Genomic DNA, 18,379 nt, shown 5'->3' with positions numbered 1-18,379 from the left:
TTTACTTGGAAGGGAGAAGGAAGCTCGGGCAAAGGGAGATAAGGGGAATTACTTTCTGATTCATTCTTTCTGATGAAAGTATAATTGAGTCCATTTGAAGCTTTTAGGAGACTCAGATACAACCACGATGCCCTCAGACGTCTCTGTTATATCACATTAGTCTGAGAGTGCTGGGAGAGCTGCCACCGCTGCCCATGCCTCAGACCGGGAGAGTGAATTAGCATTTCTATAATAATAATAATTATGCTTAGCTTTTGTTGTCTTCACTGAATACTAAATGTGTGGGGCTTTACCACATTAGCCAATCAGAGATGCAGCTAGTGTCTCCTGCAGTGTTAAAAAATTAAAACAGGAGCTGAAACTGGCGACTATCTTCAAAGAAGATACTATTCTATACAGAACCTGTAGTTCTGATACGGCTGGTAACATTTCTTTAACAAAAGACATGATTTGTTCTTTCAAAATGAAACCTTCAAGTGGACATATTTAATAAAAGCCCGGGGGAATCACAGGTTCATTTTGACACTTCGTAGCACAGGAATAGACACATTTCATAGTTTTTCTGTGGCTTTGTGCTTTACTTTGATACACAAGTCTAGTTGTTATTTCTTTTTTTTTTAACATTCTGTTTATATTGGATTTTTATTTTTATTTTATACTGTGTAGTGGATTTTTCTATATTCAAGACAATTATTTAAATAACTCATTGTGAACATATTTTCAACCCAAGCCCCCCTCCCACTCCCTCCCCCCATTTCCCATTACTGGTATACATGTCTACAGAAATGTACTTAAATACAAATTATAATAAAACAGGATCATAACATAAAATAGGCACAAAAAAAGGTAAATAAATAAATATTATAATAATACAAATGAAGAGAAGTACATAGTGACAATACATAGATAAAAATATAAACGAAAAGCCAAATAAAATATAATATAATAGTTGTTATTTCTTAGCATAGCTCTAATGTAAGATTAAAACTCCTTAAAATCTTAAATTTTGGCAAAGCTGTGGTGTTTAACATCTCTTCCATTATCTCGTGTTCAACGTTGTTGTTCAGTTAAACTCAAATGTATTCATATTGTGCAAAATCACAAACAAATCAGAATCCATTTAATTGTAACCCAACTGTGTTCCTATTAAATCAAATGGATCCCAATCCAAATTAGCGCTACTTCTTCAGTTACTGTCCAATGTTTCCTTCTTTCAGATCCAAATTATTTCTGGATGTTAGATTTGATGGTGCATCGTAAACCGTGTTCACTTCGGTGGTCAGACATATTTGTGTTTAAACTGTGAGCACATGCACTACTTTTACCACCACTTCTGACCGTAACACACCGTTCACTTATTCTACTGTTAGTGTAGTAATGTAGTAGTAATAATGGGCGCCGCTTTGATGTTTTACCCAAAGACTTTGATAAAAATCTCACTTTAATTAGAGTTAAAGGTTTTCTCTCCCAGAAAGACCAGGAGAAACTCATCCATGCATTCATCTCCAGCAGACTCCATCACTGTAACGCTCTTTTAACTGGACTTCCCACAAAGAGCATTAAACATCTGCAGCTCATCCAGAACGCTGCTGCTGGAGTTTTAACCCGGACTAAGATATCTGAACACATCACAGCAGTTTTAAAATCTTTACTCTGGCTTCCAGTCAGTCACAGAATAGATTTTAAAAGCCTGCTGATGGTTTACAATCTGTGATCTGTTCAGAGAATATAAAGCCAGCAGAGCTCTGAGATCCAAGGACTCAGGTCAGCTGGTCCAGTCCAGAGTCCAGACTAAACATGGAGAAGCAGCATTTAGCTGTTATGCTGCCAACAAGTGGAACAAACTGCCAGTGGAGATTAAACTTTCACCAAATGGAGACATTTTTAAATCCAGGTTGAAGACATTTCTGTTCTCATGTGTCTGTGCATGAAATCTGCACGATATCTTTGAACTTATCTGGACTGTTGCTTGTTTTTAAATTCATTTAAATGATTTTATTATTTTCTCTTTATATTCTTTTATGTATTTTTAATGCTTCTTCCACTCCCTGCTGCAATGCTTTTATTTTATGTAAAGCACTTTGAATTGTTTTGTACATGAAATGTGCTACAAATAAATTTGACTTTGACTTTAATCTGCAGCTAATCCTTCGTCAACTGAATTCTAAAATCAGACTTTGGTCAGTAACTAGTTTAAAACATGTTTAATTTAATCTTGCATCCCAGTGTAATCATATCTGTAATGTTAATGTTAATGTTGGTGACTATAACTAAACTTTTACTTTCCATGAAAGCACTGAAAAAGCTTTTTGCATGTTTCCGCTGAGATGTCAGAGCTCTTCAGGTTGACCACAGATTCAGGACGGGAATCTGATCTTTCAAGGATTTCCCGAGGCTCGAGGATAATTACCAAGGCCGTCCTGATGAATCTTTGCAATTCCGATCCCAAACATCTCCAGGCGGACACTCCAGCAAACAAGGATTCCAATCAAAGAGAACTCATTTTAGCAAGACCAGCAGGCAAAAGCAGAGAGCCTCCGTCATTAAGAGATGGGATTAAGTTGTTTAGAATCTGGGACGTGGCTTTAATTTGGTGGAAGAAATGAGAATCTATAAGAAGGCTCTTCTGACAATCAATCAGGGTGATGGGAACTGAGTGGGCCGGGCTACCTTCTGCTAACCCGTCTGACATGAAGCTCAAACACCGACCGGTGACACAACAACAAAGAAAGTAACACTCAGGCAATTAGCATTGATCATATTCAAGAGATTTAATTAGATTCATCACCAGGAGGACCTGCTTATGAAGTATGAAGATAAGAGGAGACGATGGGGGAAATACTGAAAACACCTTTTTACAAATGCGTCACTTCCCTGGTGATGAATGTGCTTACCTTAGCATATTTCAACTGACTGTATTTTTGCTGTTTCTTTAAATTTTATAAAAAAAAAAATTATTTGTATAGCACATTTCATGTACAGAATAAACCAAAGTGCTTCACATAAAATAAAAGCATTGCAGCAGGGAGTGGAAGAAGCATTAAAAATACATAAAGAGAAACAAATAAAAGAATTTAAAAGAATTTAAAAACAAGCAACAGTCCAGATAAGTTCAAAGATATCGTGCAGATTTAATACATAGACGCATGAGAACAGAAATGTTTTTAACCTGGATTTAAAAATGTCTCCATTTGGTGAAAGTTTAATCTCCACTGGCAGTTTGTTCCACTTGTTTGCAGCATAACAGCTAAATGCTGTGTGATCAAAGATGGTGTCTGTAGCAGGACTAATAAACTACGCCGACCTGCAGCTTTTATCATCCAGAAGAAACAGCTGCTTTTTCTGAAGAAAAACCTGAAATCACTTTGGGTAACAGCTGGATTTCAGTTCCCATTCATAACTGAGTTATACTCTTACAGACTAAAGCACCGCCATCGGGCTTTGAGAAGCAGCATTAATCAGGCACAAGTATATAAAGCCATCTAGATAACCAACAATATTGCATTTCAGTCTCCGACATCAGACGAGCTAAACATGACAGGAGCAGAGTGATGCGCCTCATTAAAGCCGGGATCGGGACCCTAAATGCAGACAATGGCAGCTTCTCACAACACTAACACGAGCTGCCTCGTGTCATCTCTCCACAGATGTCTCACCCATAGACACAAGGAGAGTGGGAGCAAGCAGAGAGAAGACTTATGGAGCTCAGAGCAAAGAGGTGGAAGTCTTTCATCCAGTGTGACAGTGTAAATCCCGTGTCTCCACATATGCTACAGCACCATCAGAAAGAAACCGTTTGTCTCATCCATTCCTGCGTCTCTTGAGATAAAAGTCAGGCCACATTAACCAGCAAAGACTGCATATTTGCATCGGCTACTTCCTCATGTAGGCAGCAGAGGTGGGTAGTAACCAGTTACATTTACTTGAGTAAGTTTTTGAAACAATTATACTTCTAGGAGTAGTTTTAAATCTCTATACTTTTTACTTTTACTTGAGTAGATGTGTGCAGCAGAAACTGTCCTCTTACTCCGCTACATTAGGCTACAATGAGCTGGTTATTTTTCTTCTTACCTCTTTGGTATTCTACGCCTCATTATTTTTATCCCCCCGCTTACGCCTCATTTTAATGTTTTATTCTGACAGAGAGAGAGACTTCCACCAAAGGCTCTACCACCTGACTGTGTTCCACAGCAGCTACATTATGTGTCTTCTGTGTCAACCAAAACAAACGCACATTTCAGGCAGAAACTCAACATCTAACTTGAGGAAACATGTAGCGGTAAGTTTCCTAAACTCGTTTTTTCCCCCCATGGATAGGTGAATGTTTGTTTTTTAGGTTACATATGGGTTACATATGCTTTAAACATTTCCTAAGTCTCTTTTATTTTTTATTGAAGTTCTTGAATTTACCTGGATTATTTTAATTTAAGCTATTTTGTAATTAATTCATTCATTTTAATTTATTTTATGAATTGGATGAACTCTAATTGGCCTAAAGATGATTATTTAGTATTTTTGTCTGGCTGATTGAATGCTTGTGTTCACAAATAAATCAGACGTTACTCAACAGTTACTCAGTACTTGAGTAGTTTTTTCACCAAGCACTTTTTTACTCTTACTCAAGTAATTATTTCGATGAGTACTTTCTACTTTTACTTGAGTCATATTATTCTAAAGTAATGGTACTTTTACCCGAGTACAATTTTTGGCCACTCCACCCACCTCTGGTAGGCAATAGCACACAGAGAAGGAAACTGAACAGTTAGCCTCTGTGGTTATTACAACCATTTATTGTAAATGCTTTAAAAAGGAGCACAGCAGACCGGACAAAGAAGCAACCTGGAGAACAGGTGGAGTCTTGATACCGGTGATGTCTGGTGGAGAATTGGTAGCAGTTGGCGTGCGTTTGGTGGACGCTTTGTGTGATACATGGAAATAAAATAAGAGCCTCAGAGATTGACTGCATCAAAAGTAAATTCATGGATGGATGAAACTCACAGCAACGTGATTTTAATAGTTATTTACAGACAGAGACTAAAGTCATTGTTATGAGTTATCAAAGATATATCAGATTTAATGTAGGTGAGAACACAAAGGCAGAAAAACCCATTTAATATAAATCTATTCTTTTACAATTTGTTGATAATCCATTTCTAAACCTTCAGAAAAATGTAGTTTTTTCTATACTGATGATGTCATCTGTTGCTTATTTTTCAGGGTTTGGCATTTTACAAAGACTGTCATTCTGAATTAGACTGTGTTGAACTAAAATTGAATGAATTTAATTGAATTATAACGGGATTGATTGAACTTCTTCTAATTGGGTTTGAATTGATCTCATTTAATTTCTCTGTAAAGTGCCCCTCAGATTCAGACTTTTGTACTAAAAGAATAAAATGGACTGAATTGAACTGAATATAACCTTAGATGAAGGACACATTTTTTTTAAAAAGCTGCAGTATTTGTAGCCATGTCTCTGTTTTCAGGTTTTCCATCAGCTGGTCTCCCAGACTCTTCAGTTCAGCACTAATGGCATACATTAGCCTGTTGGACAAAGCAAGCCTTTCAGCTCTTTCATATGAAAACTTTGAAATGTTTACAGGGTGCCCACTCACTGTTGGTTATAACATTCAATCCACAGCAAATAGGAACAAGTGGAAAACACTTAGACGAGTGTAAATAACTCAGAAATGGAGGCGTGTGGAAGCTTTTGGATGAATTGTACCGTACAGCTTTTCAGTTTTGTGTTTTAAAGTAGGGATGCAGAGATACCACTTTTTTTCAAACCGATACCGATACTTCTACCACAAAAAAAATGCAACGAATTGGAAGACAGGTTTCGTTGTCACTAGCCTAACCACACTGTTCCTGATTGGCTCGACATCTCCCCGAGCCGCCAAGCTAAAAAAACGAGGGCTGGGCGAGTTAACTCGTTATTATCGCGTTAACTTGTTTATTATTTAACGCCGATAAATATTTTATCGCGCATTAACGCAGGTTTTATTATTTATTTTATTATTGTAAAAGTCTGTTGCTCACAGGCTTTTATTTTGTAAAAGTCTGCTGCTCACAGGCTTTTATTTTGTAAAAGTCTGTTGCTGTCTGCTGTGGAACAGGAAAAGAAAGTAATCGGCGGATCCACCAAACATGGAGAAGGGTACGGAACTTTTACTCGGCCATTTTCATGTTAAAGTTCTTCCAGACGGCGGAGTCGACAGAACCAAAGTCATCTGTAAACTCTGCCAAGTTGAATTGTCTTCTCAGCGTAGTAGTTCCAGTCTAAAATATCACTTAAAGGCAAAACACACAACTGATAGCAGCAAGTCATTCAAGGAAACAGACAGTGGAGCGAGGCTTCTACATAAAAACTACAGAAAGATGCTGATGTTAAAAGTGTGTTTGCACAACAAATGTTATGGCACTTTCATTCATATGGCAGCACATTTAAAATAAAGCTAAATGCTAAAAGCTATACGCTACTTTTGGATTCTTTTTTGGATTCTGCGTACAAATGCGATTAATCGTGATTAATCAGGGAAATCATGTGATTAATTAGATTAAACATTTTAATCGTTGCCCAATCCTAAAAAAAAGTACAACAAAAATGACAAGTCACCCTCTGATCGCGGTCTTCGTGCAATAAATTGGTATCGGTTAACTTTAACGAGTACGAGTATATTAGAATAGTATCGGTACATCCCTATTTTAAAGCGTAAAAGTTCAATTCTCACTTCTTTTCTTTAACCGAAAGCTGATATTTCCAGTGTGATGATGATGCATTTTTCTCAGTTGATTGAAGCCAAATTCTTGTGACATATTTCAGTGCCTGCTCTGGTAATGACAGCAGCGGAGTCCCAGCGAGCCGGCTTTGCCCTCATTAGCAGCCTGCTCCAGCTCCCGCTCGACTGTTTCAGCAGGAAAAAACAGGCGTAGGAACACAGCTCGGCTGAGTGCGTGCACGCCTGCGCGCCTTCATTGTCCACCACCCTCGTCTTTGTCCCTTCCACTGAAGCCTGAGCAAGGACGAAGAATGTCAGCGACACAAGGTGCCAGACGAGCCTTCAGCATTGCTGTGTGTTCTGGATACTTTTCCCTGCTCATTAGGAGGTATAACAGGATTTCAGCCGTCCGCCCAAATGAAATAAGGCCTGTGTGATGATAGCTCGAGTGACCTTAAGGTTCCTAATGAATCTGACGAGGCATTTTGTTTCCGCCCTGCCTCTCTGTGTGTCAGACACTATTTGTCTGCTCTTGGTGGACATTGTTCAATTTCTTGGAATAAACATGGAACAAAAATGTCTAAATTTCAGTTCACCACATCGTTTGCTCCGGAAAATAGATTTTAATTTGTGATCGAACTGCAGAGTCTCTGTCAAAGGCGAACAGGGAGTTCCTCTCACAGCAGAGATGTCGCAACATTAGGGCTGGCCAACGATTTAAATGTTTAATCTAATTAATCGCATGATTTCCCTGATTAATCACGATTAATCGCATTTGTACGCAGAATCCAAAAATGAATCCAAAAGTAGTGTATAGATTTTAGCATTTAGTTTTATTTTAAATGTGCTGCCATATGAATGAAAGTGCCATAACATTTGTTGTGCAAACACACTTTTAACATCAGCATCTTTCTGTAGTTTTTATGTAGAAGCCTCGCTCCACTGTCTGTTTCCTTGAATGACTTGCTGCTATCAGTTGTGTGTTTTGCCTTTAAGTGATATTTTAGACTGGAACTACTACGCTGAGAAGACAATTCAACTTGGCAGTGTTTACAGATGACTTTGGTTCTGTCGACTCCGCCGTCTGGAAGAACTTTAACATGAAAATGGCCGAGTAAAAGTTCCGTACCCTTCTCCATGTTTGGTGGATCCGCCGATTACTTTCTTTTCCTGTTCCACAGCAGACAGCAGCAGACTTTTACAAAATAAAAGCCTGTGAGCAACAGACTTTTACAAAATAAAAGCCTGTGAGAAACAGACTTTTACGATAATAAAATAAATAATAAAACAGGGGTGGTCCGTGGCGTAGTGGGTTCAGCTGGCCCCGGTTCGAGTCCCGTATCAGATGGCCCTGTGCTGCGCGTTGTTCCCCCTCTCTCTGCTTCCTGTCTCTCTGAATTTTCCTATCCATTAAAGGCACAAAAGCCCCCCCAAAAATTCAAAATAAATAATGATTAAAATAACTGCGTTAATGTGCGATAAAATATTTATTGGTGTTAAATAATTGAGTTAACGCGATAATAATGAGTTAACTCGTCCAGCCCTAAGCAACATACAATATGATCTGCTTATAAAAAGAATATAAAGAGGGAAATCTTTAAAACCAAAAGTCTTGCACATAACTCTTTATTTCTGTAATTTTACACTATGCTGAAATGCATATCTTTGATTTTGACATTCACTTAAAGGTAGGGTAGGAGATCCTGGATTTTGAGTCCAGTGAAGCTGCATTTTGAAAATACATCGGTAAAAAGTCCCAACCCTTTTCTTCACTTTCCCCCCGAAGGCACGCCTCTAGAGTACATGAACGCGCACGAGCATGAAGGTGCACGAGCGCTGTTCTGACAGCAAGCATCGATCGCTGCCGTATTTAGTATTTAGTATTTAGTTTATGCTAACTATATGTTTAATAATGCTAGGTGCTAGCCAAGCTGGCTCTAGTTTAGCTTCCTGCCAAGCTTCGTTCACGGAGCAGGGTACGCGCACAGGGGGAAGGAGGGGGAGGGAGGGGGGGGGGGGGGGAGGAGCAGATTGCAGTTTGATAGACGGCATCAGTATCAAATCATTGTGAACGGTCCGTTCAGGATGATTGGATACTGTTTTTCCTAGAGTGTACGTTCTAGAGGCCACTAAAACTTTTCATATTTGTGTCAAAACTTTTAATTAATTGGTTGCAATGGGGGTGTGAAGAGTATTTCAAGCAATATGTAAAAAAATGCTCCAGAAAAAGAACCCCTACCCTGCCTTTAACGAGTCCATCTACTGTCTAATCATTCTTTGGAAAACACTGTTTTTCATCCATGTCCAGTGGGTTTTTTTTGCTTACTTTTCAGGGTTGATATAATTTGGTCAAAATGGCGGGTCCATTTACTATTCTGCTAAGGTCTTCCATTTTGTCTGTGTGGATGTTTTTTGCTTCGTGAGTCAGGGCCTGATAAATGCAGCGAGGAAGAAAGCAGAGCGTGTGCACGGTGGCGGTGTGAGTGCTGAGCTCTTCATATGATGTCTGCACTCTAAAATGTCAAGGTGTCAATGTATTCCAACACCTCTGAAGCTTAATGCACTGCCCACTCCCATTAAGTTAGCGTAATGTTCCGCGGGTGCTGGATCTTGAGGGATGTCTTGAACTCGGTCCTGGTAAATTACTGCATTCAGCATTTAACAACTGAGACAGTTAAGTTTAGCATGTAGCTGCACTGAGACGTGTCTCTTTAATCCAATAAAACTCAGCTGATTCTACAGAAATCACCTAAAAGATGACTTGAAATACAGAACTGTATGTTTGTCCACATCTCTGAAACAGTCATTTTAGACCTGTTGAGATGGCAACACATCTGTGGGCTATCCAAATCTGAAGCTTGAGTTTCAAAACTTAATCACATTTTAACTACTGATTTGATCTATTGTTCTTATTTCTTTCTTTTTTGAATAAAATTTAAATCATGCTTTTCATTTCTACTGTTTTAATGTCTCTGCAAAGCTCTTTGAATCGCCTTGTAGTTGAATTGTGCTGTAGAAATAAACTTGCCTTGCCTATTGTTTCTGTATTGGGCAGCATCCACTGTTACGATGCGTGGGTGCGAGGCGTGGAAGGACATGAATGCGGACTTCAAAAACAAGACTTGATTTATTTTCAAAAAGAGAACAAGGTTAACATAAAACGCGGCTGAGCCGGATGACAAAACTTAACTATGAAAAGAAAACATGACTAAGACTAGACTTGGGTTGGTTTGGTTTGGTTTGGTTTGGTTTGGTTTGGTTTGGCTTGGTTTGGGTTTGGTTTGGTTTGGTTTGGCTTGGTTTGGGTTTGGGTTTGGTTTGGGTTGGGTTGGGTTGGGTTGGTTTGGGTTTAGTTGGGTTTGGTTGGGTTTGGTTTGGCTTGGTTTGGTTGGGTTTGGTTTGGTTTGGTTTGGTTGGTTTGGGTTTAGTTGGGTTTGGTTTGGTTGGGTTTGAGTAAATGGATTCAGCTGGAAGAATCAACAGGTGAAGTGAATGAACTAATGACCTGGACATGGGGACTGAGAAAACAGAAACTGTGGGCAAAACAAAGGCAAAACTAAATACAAGACCTAAGAAACTAAGGCATGAAATAAACTGAAACATGATAAAACACAAAACTAAGAACTCATAACACAGGGAAAACCCCATGGACATTACATCCACATACGTTATCAGTATAAGATCCATGTTAGTATCAGACGTTAGGCTGCTTTAACTCTCACTGGAGACTGGAACACTTGTCTCATACTCATACAGTGATGATACAGGATTTAACTGTACTACAGATGAATCATTGTTAAATTGCTTGGGGACTAAGCTACATTAATGCATGGAGTTATTTTGTTTCTATATTCGTTTTTAATCACAAAAAGCTGCTGACCCAGTTTTACTCATAAAGCTGCGCGATAGAAAAGGTAAAACTGAAAGATTTGACTTAGTTTGTCCGTGTTTTATCTTCCTAATTTCTGCTTGTTCGGCCCCCTTTTATTCGCATGTCTGAACCATTTCTGCTGTCTTCTGGGAAGCAGCCAAAATGAGTCGACTCTAGTCAAACACTTTATTTTTACCATCAGTGGATGCATATCCCACTGGGACCGACTGTGGTGCAGCGACAGCCTCTTTGGTTTCACGCTGGCATGCGTGAGGAGCTGCGGAGGGATTCTGACAATCAAGACGTTAAAAACACACAACCTGAAACTTCCTCAGAGCTCTGATTTCAGCTCTGATTGCCATGAAACTTCTATATTCAGCTGAATTCTACAGTCTGCTTTCAGAAAAACCCATCAGAAGAAGAACGTCCTGCTTTCAGCCTCTCAGAAACAAGGTAAAGAGCTGACATTTTGGAAAATAAAATGTGGTTTGACAGTTACTCAGGGATGGTTGTATCCAATGTATACTGTGGACTGTTTTCACCTGAGATTCTCTGGAAGTAAGACAGCTGCAAATATGACAAAGTCAATAATATGAGGAAGAATGTTATTGGTAAGCACTGGAGGAGTGAATCCTCAACTGAAGCCATTGTTTTATTTTACAGTTTTAGTGAAATCGATCTAAAGCCAGTTGCTTTGCACACCAGCATAAACTGGCTTCATATAAAGAACATTAACGTCACCAGTAAGAAACTTCAACTCTAAAAATAAAAAGTTTATGAAGACCCATTTCATTTCATTCTCAGCTCAGCTGTTTCTTCTCGTTTGTTTTGTTCTCGTGTCTGTGAGAGTTTTAACTCTGTCCCTGAAGGGGAAGATGAGATCCCTCAAACTTTAGCACACAGTGACGCTGTCTCAGTGAACTTAGAATGAACCGACTGCAGGAGGAAATCAGGAAACTGCTCGGTGTCGTAACTCTTTATTAGCATGTCACGAATTAAAGTAGCTAATTTACATTTTTACAGATGGTGTCAAGCTAATGTGTTTTCAAGACAAGCAGCAACATTACAGACTGCTATATTTAGGTTTAGCATAATAGGCAAGGCAATTTTATTTGTGGAGCACAATCATACACAAGGCAATTCAGGGTTAGGGTTAGAGCTACATAAAATCACAAGAAGGTAATAAAATAATTCTAAAAAACAAACAAACATTCAGGTGTCATATGCACAGCTAAACAGAACTGCTTTCAGCCTGGATTTAAACATTGTCAGAGCTGAGGCCTTTCTCACATCTTCTGGAAGACTGTTCCAGATGTTAGGAGCATAAAACTGAAACGCAGCCTCAGCTTGTTTGGTCCTGACCTGGGCCCCAGCAGCAGACCCCTCCCTGAGGCAGGAGACCCCTCCCTGAGGCAGGAGACCCCTCCCTGAGGCAGGAGACCCCTCCCTGGGGCAGGAGACCCCTCCCTGGGGCAGGAGACCCCTCCCTGAGGTTCTCAGAACCCCAGTTGGTTCATGTGGCTCTAACATATCAGAGATGTGCTTTGGTGCTGGACCATGAAGAGCAGAGCTGTTTTAAAGTCTATTGTCTATAGTCATATAGTCATATCATTGATATTATATTATATTACTACTAATACTGATAATAATGATGCACCTAGTAGCTTATCACTATAGCATAATATCAAATGATAAAAATAACATATAAAAACTGCTGTTTCTTAATACAACAATAAGCGATTTAACGGCCTGAGAATAATTTAGTTCTGGCAGAAATCTGTAAACTACAAAAAGAATGCATTTAAAAGTTAGCAAGTTGTCCTGATTGGCATGTTTGCATGAATATTGATTGATATGGAAAATGGAAAATGCATAAAGATCTCCAGAAGGAAGCTGATGGGCATCTCTGCTTTTACTCTTATCAGGAATACATAATAGAGTCTGAGTCTGTAAAAGTGGACATTCTTTCTGGCATCAGATTGATGCAAAGTTTTCTTCCTGCAGCTGTTTTCTATGGTTCAGAGAGGAATATCTTTGTTCTTTAGTTTGGTTTGCTTCCACCAGGACCCGAACGTGGCTGACACAGGCTCTTTACATTAAGAGCTGATGACAAAATTCAGTTTTTTCACTTCTCCTCGGGCTCCCTGCAGACGTATTATTCTCCTGCAGCCCACAATAACTAATTATCAGTCCGAGAAGGGAGTGTTTAACAGACTACAACAAAAGCACAAGAATATGAAAAGGAGCCAATAACACACCCCCTGAATGCACTTAGGATAAACATCGCCCCACGTCACACCCACGCTCAACATTCAGGGCTGAAACAGTGGTTGTTTTTCAACTAACTCCAACGTCTGAGTGTGATGTTCGGTGAAACTGAGGCACCTCAGAGAGGATAAGAGTGAGAGAGGTTCAGAGAGAAATATTAAAACATCATAATCTGTGGGCAGAAGTTACAGAAACAGTTTAACCCTGAGAAAGATTTGGAGGGCAAAGGGCAGATGAACAGATTTCCTTGATAGTAGAAGAATGTAACGACATTGGTTTGCACATAGGAGGAGGGGATGGACCGCCCCCCGACTATTTTCCCCTCAGTGTCATAGTGACCTTTTTAACACTGATGCCAGTGCAAATGCATAATTACAAATTCATGCTGTGCAGCCAAATCTGTCTGCAGAGACTCGGTGTGAGTCTGGAGGCACCAGGCAAATACGACTGAATTTCAGGGAAATCGATACAAATTATAATATTATTGAACATTACACCACCACCAAAAGTGTAACATTGTTTTTTGGAGCGATGATGTAGGACAGTGATACTCACTATTTTTTTAACAAGAGCCACATTGGCAGCAAAATCAAGGTTAGAGCCACTTTTACGACAACATACTAAAGTCCCCTTTTGCAAATCTGCATTTCTATATATAAAACATCCCACAAAAAAAGAAACAACACAGCCAATACATTTTAAATTAGGACCATATTTACCTTAATACTGGGGTGAGCGGAAGCTGGCGTGCATGTGCTCGACTTTCTTCATGTTGTATTTGTAGTTTGTTGTTGTAATCATAGTGAGACATTCAGGATGAGCATGGTGTTTGTGCTGCTTTTTGCCCTTTTTTAATTAAAAACCGATCCATTGTGACTGCATCTGGCGCTGGCTAAAGGAGCTAGCGTGCTCTGGGGTCAATGTGACGGTGGTTTAAGCGGGCTGCGTTGCCAGGTTTAACAGTGTGCCCCCTTTAGGAAACACCATTAAGCCTTAATTAATACTTAATAAAAATACTTAATACTGTGCAGTACTCGCTGTGTGTTATTTGAAAAAAATGTATTGTTATTGTTACTATATTGTTATAAGCTACTATGCGAGTGCGAGCCGCCAATTAAAGCTTGAGGAGCCGCACAATGAGTATCTCTGCTGTAGCATATTGGGCCTAAAGCAGATCTTATTATTGGAGATTTTTCATTGCCGACCACTGCTAGCTGTTGCTCCTTCTGTTTTAACCAGCGCCATGCTGATGGCAACATGCATCAGACTGCTTATGGTTTGGTTAAAAACAACCCAGTTCTCTGACCATGCTGTAATATTTCCAGAAACTGGCCATAGTGTGTCTTTAAGCAACAGAGAAGACAAAGAGACGTTCATGAGTCTTAATCTTATGAGCTCCTGACTCGTTTTAAGGTCCATTGACTTTTATCCTGCACATTCCGGGGCCTGAAGATGCCTGAGAGCGCCGGGATGCTGAAACAGCTCTGCACTACTTTACATGTGTACACATTTTTGTTTTGGTTCTGATGGCATCTTTGATCCACTTTAACATGCCAACAGGTTTATGTGTATGGCTGTGCATGTTCAGGGCTCACACAGAGGTTTGTTTCTATGACAACGGTGTTACATTCACCACCGAAGGTGGGAGCCGAAGCACCAAAAAGTTGCCACATTCTCTAGTGTTACTTTAAATGACCAACTCTACATCTTGATTTCCACTCCTGACGCACATAGCAGAAAACGTGATGTATTATGCTCATTATTAGCACAGTTAGTTTTAATTTAACTTTTACACTCGTTTTGACAATGTAAACACACGTTTTTTTTTTACATTAAACTTATTTGCAAAAGTGTTTTTTTGACTATTTTGGATTATAAAAATCCAGCAAATCGAAGAAGGACACATCCAGGCTGGACAAACTAATCAGGCGGGCTGGCATTGTGGTCGGTCTGCAGGACTATGGACAAACTACTGGACATTTTACAGTCGACTGAACAGTTTACAGTCTTAGCAAACAAACAAAGAAACAGATGAAAAATGTCAGAACCAACGGTGGGAAATGCAGACGCAGACGAGGCCTCATACTGAAAGCATGTTTACCTTACAAAGAGTGAGAAACAGCAGCTACATTATGTGTCTTCTGTGGCAACCAAAACAAACGCACATTTCAGCAGAAACTCAACATCTAACTTGAGGAAACATGTAGCGCTAAGTTTCCTAAACTCGTTTTTCCCCCCATGGATAGGTGAATGTTTGTTTTTTAGGTTACATATGGGTTACATATGTTTTAAACATTTCCTAAGCATCTTATTTTTTATTGAAGTTCTTGAATTTACCTGGATTATTTTAATTTAAGCTATTTTGTTATTAATTAATTCATTTTAATTTATTTTATCAATTGGATGAACTCTAATTTGCCTAAAGATGATTATTTAGTATTTTTGTCTGTCTGATTGAATGCTTGTGTTAACAAATAAATCAGACGTTACGCAACAGTTACTCAGTACTTGAGTAGTTTTTTCACCAAGTGAATTATTTGGATGACTACTTTTTATGTTTACTTGAGTACAATTTTTGGCTGCTCTCCCCACCTCTGCTCAGGAGGTAAAGGATGGGAAGGTGCACTAGCACACAACTGGACATGAGCAATAAGTGCAATAATAATGTGCAATATCTCTCTGCTCGGGTTTCTCTATTTTATCATCCATTTTTGCATGTGTAATTTTTATACCATTTTTTACAGCTGGAATCTTAATTTCCCTGAGGGAACCTCCCAAAGGGATCAATAAAGTTCCATCTATCTAAGTAAAACACAAAGACTTTGTTTTTTTTCTCTTCCTGACACCATAAAGCCAGAGCAGTGCAGCTGAGCCGTTCTCCAGCACTCACACAATGCTTTGATGATATAAAGATGTGGCTTTGCAAGACTACTTGACAACTACTTTCAACCTGGATCGTCTATATTTAAACTGAATATTTACACACATCTTTGCACGTCAGCCCTGATGCACAAAAAAAGAAGCATTTTGATCACTGCTGATATTTCATCCTGTAATTTCATTTGACGTTTTCCCTCTCGGTCGTCGTGCATCGCCACATCTGTCGTCCATTCACCTGTCGGCTGCACAGCCTCCAAACACACCCATTCGACAACACAACCGCAGTTCATTTCGGCGGCTCATTTCCTCCCGCAGAACATTATCACCCGTGATTAATTTCCTCATCATTAAGGCTGCGGCAGTGGGGCTGAATATAGAAAATGAGATCACGTCACACATATCTACGACATGGTTACATTTCCCGTCCTAAAGAGTCTGCTGTCTCTGCCGCTGTGTGACATTATATGTGAGGAACATAAACAGTTTGTCACGTTTTCACTGTAACACCAAACCTTGTTGTTTATTTCATTTTCTGCATCTATCCAAGTGGCTCTGGTGCTTATATGTGATATATGTGCTTCCTCTCACTGGTTAAGGCAAAATGAGTTTGAATATGGTGTAAAATACATTTAACAACATGTTATTATTACATATTTTTCATGTTTAGCATGGGGGTGTTGCAATATACATGGTTTTGACACTTATTGTGATATAAAACAAATAAATATTTATTGTAAGCTTCATAATTTATACACGATTACCAAATGATTTGATTTCAGGTGACAAAAGTAAAAATGTTACTAATTCCAAACTAATTTTCACAGTTCTTTACCTCCTATTTGATTTAACTAAATAATAGAAAGACACAAACAAACACGAGTTGGCCTGATAGCTGTACAGTTTCTACAGATATTGCAGGTATGTTGTTATCGTGAATCAATTGAATACCAATAATAAACTAGAAAATTTCTGAAGAAATTTTGATGGGTGCCAATCTACTGCCCGCCCTATCAACAAAGCGTTTAGTTCAGTTGAAGCTGAGAGTCTCCTGTCACATATAAACTTTATGTGACGTATGGCTGAGTTATGAGGCCTCCAAAATAGAGCGTTTTTTGGCATTTTTGGCTCGTTAAGTGCTTTTGCTTTTTCTGTGAGGCCCAAAATTCCTAAGACCGGTCTGCTAAAGACAGTTATGTCATTTTTATCAAGGTCCTGTTTAAAACACAGCTTTTATGGCATTTTCAAAATGGCCTCGTTCAGTGCTTTTCAATCGATTTTCCCATTGCATTCGAGTCTCAAAATGGAGAAGACATGTATGTCATTTTTATCAAGGTCCTGTTTAAAACACAGCTTTTATGGCGTTTTCAAAATGCATTTTGGGGCTCGTTAAGTGCTTTTCAATCAATTTTCTCTGAGAGGCCCAAAATTCCTAAGACATGTCTGCTGAAGACAGTTACCTAGTTTGGTAACTGCCCTATTTTTGAATTTTCAATGCATTTTCCCATCCACAATTTTCCCACATTTTCCCATTTTGCCGGAATTCCTTTCGACTAATGGCAGCCAAACGTAATAGCACACCGATCAAGGTCGTTGCGCACGCAGCGGTGTGCTTTTTATGCCGGTCGGACCATCGGTGCCAGACTAGTAGCGCGCCGAAATTCATGACGGAAACGGGAAAAATAATATTAAGTATACACAAGAGTAATATGTGTGTCAAATGCCTTCGGCATTGGCACCCATAATGAAAATTTCATCATGTGAGACACTTAAATACTTAATAACTGCTTTAATTAAGCGTTTCTTATGTCAGTTCTGTTGAATGAATAGAAACAGATCGAACTGTAATTTGAAAACTGTGAACCCCATAAAGCTTACATTACAGTTTACATAATTAAACTGAGCCCTTGTATAAGTTTAATCAACTCTATTTGATTATGTTGACCCAAGCCAAATAAAGCATGTGTTTGCCTGCAACCAGCTGGAATGAATCACCCAACAAACCTAAACTCACTGCATCTATGCAAGCGTATTTCCATTGAGTCAATAAAACCTGGTTTTGCAGATTAAGTTTGAATGTTTGCTGTGTGTGATTATAAATGTAAGCAAGTTGTAGCGGAAAAAAAAAGAAACATTTTCCACCTCTTAGAGACAGATTCCCTTGCTCTCATACTTGAGTGTCCATTTGGCAAAGATAATCCAACCAAACACAAACATTGACCAACTTTGGCCGTGATAAAACCTGCAGGTCACATAACTCGTCCTCTGGGGAAGCTTATGTGCTGAGCACAGATCAGCAGCCTCTCCGGGGAACTGTTTTAATGCATCCTTGGTGTCTTGATGACTTCTCATGTTGATTTAGAGGCAGTCTTGTCGCTTTAACCCGCCGCCCAGCTTTGGCACACCAGTGGATATCCTTTCTAGTCAGAGAGTCGGAGCAGCACTGGAAGCTGATGATGTGATACAATCTACACTTTTTATTTGAAACGTAGCAGCCAAAGAAAGAAGTGAATGTGTTGCCTGAGAGTGGGCCTGGATGAGTCACTTTAATCATTGCTGGCATTGGTAAAACTCACATTTCCTGTGATGTGGCACATACATGGAATCCACCGCCATGATTCCATTTATATCTAATTTGGTTGGA

This window comes from Odontesthes bonariensis, chromosome 13, assembly GCF_027942865.1.
Source record: "Odontesthes bonariensis isolate fOdoBon6 chromosome 13, fOdoBon6.hap1, whole genome shotgun sequence".
Classification (NCBI taxonomy): domain Eukaryota; kingdom Metazoa; phylum Chordata; class Actinopteri; order Atheriniformes; family Atherinopsidae; genus Odontesthes; species Odontesthes bonariensis.
The sequence above is the reverse complement of the archived record's forward strand: the minus strand, read 5'-3'. Positions refer to the sequence as shown.